Genomic DNA, 917 nt, shown 5'->3' with positions numbered 1-917 from the left:
TTTTTTATTCTGAGCTACTCTGATGCATTGTAAAAAGGATCTGTTCACTAAATTGAAGGAGAAATACAGTTAATAACTGGAATAAGCTATGGAGGTAAAAAAAAAAAAAGGGAACAGCTCGGTTAAGTGTGGCTGTCAATAACTGCCACAAACTGTAAGGAGTACAAATCTCTAGAAGAATTAGTTGTGAGGTTTTTTTTTTTTTAATTTTAAGAAGTCTCATGCCTATTTTAGAGGCATATTAGTCAATTATCCAATTCTATTTAACCATGTCCCATAGAAGTACCACTTATCAGAAAGAAAGACCTCTGTGTGCTACAGTTGTACATCTGGTAACTGATTTCTACTGACTGAGGATTAAGTATGTTAAATTTCCTGATAATTAATGATATAGAATTAATTTGTACACAGGCTTTCTTGCAACCATCCTACAGACCAAGTTCCTTCTTTTGGAAGCAATGTTGAGAGATGCTACTATGATAGATACACTGTCATGTGTACATTGAGAAGGGGGACATAAGTGATGTTACTGAATATACATATAAGCCAGATTTAGTTTCATTTTCTGTCCCAGCTGTCTGTACAGAGCCTCAGGAAGCTGGAAGTTGACTGAATAACTGATGGGATAAATTTTCTTTAGGTACTAAAACGGCTACTATTTTCATTGCTCTCAGAAATAGTTCCTTTAGATAAGCTAAATCTATATTGGAATATTTTGGAATACACTATAATCATTTTAGTGATCAGATTTTATTTTTCTATAGTTTTTGAAGGTTTGTTTTTGTGGTTCTATTGTTTTGTCATTCTGGGATGCGATGAATTCTCAAGTTGGAGTTCTGAAGAAGTCTTTTATTTCATTTATCCTGAAATACTAAGTTCAAAGAATATTGTTTTTTTTTTTTCTGGTTCTGACATTC

This window comes from Meleagris gallopavo, chromosome 4 (assembly GCF_000146605.3).
Source record: "Meleagris gallopavo isolate NT-WF06-2002-E0010 breed Aviagen turkey brand Nicholas breeding stock chromosome 4, Turkey_5.1, whole genome shotgun sequence".
NCBI classification, from domain to species: Eukaryota; Metazoa; Chordata; class Aves; order Galliformes; family Phasianidae; genus Meleagris; species Meleagris gallopavo.
Note: the sequence above shows the minus strand (reverse complement) of the source record.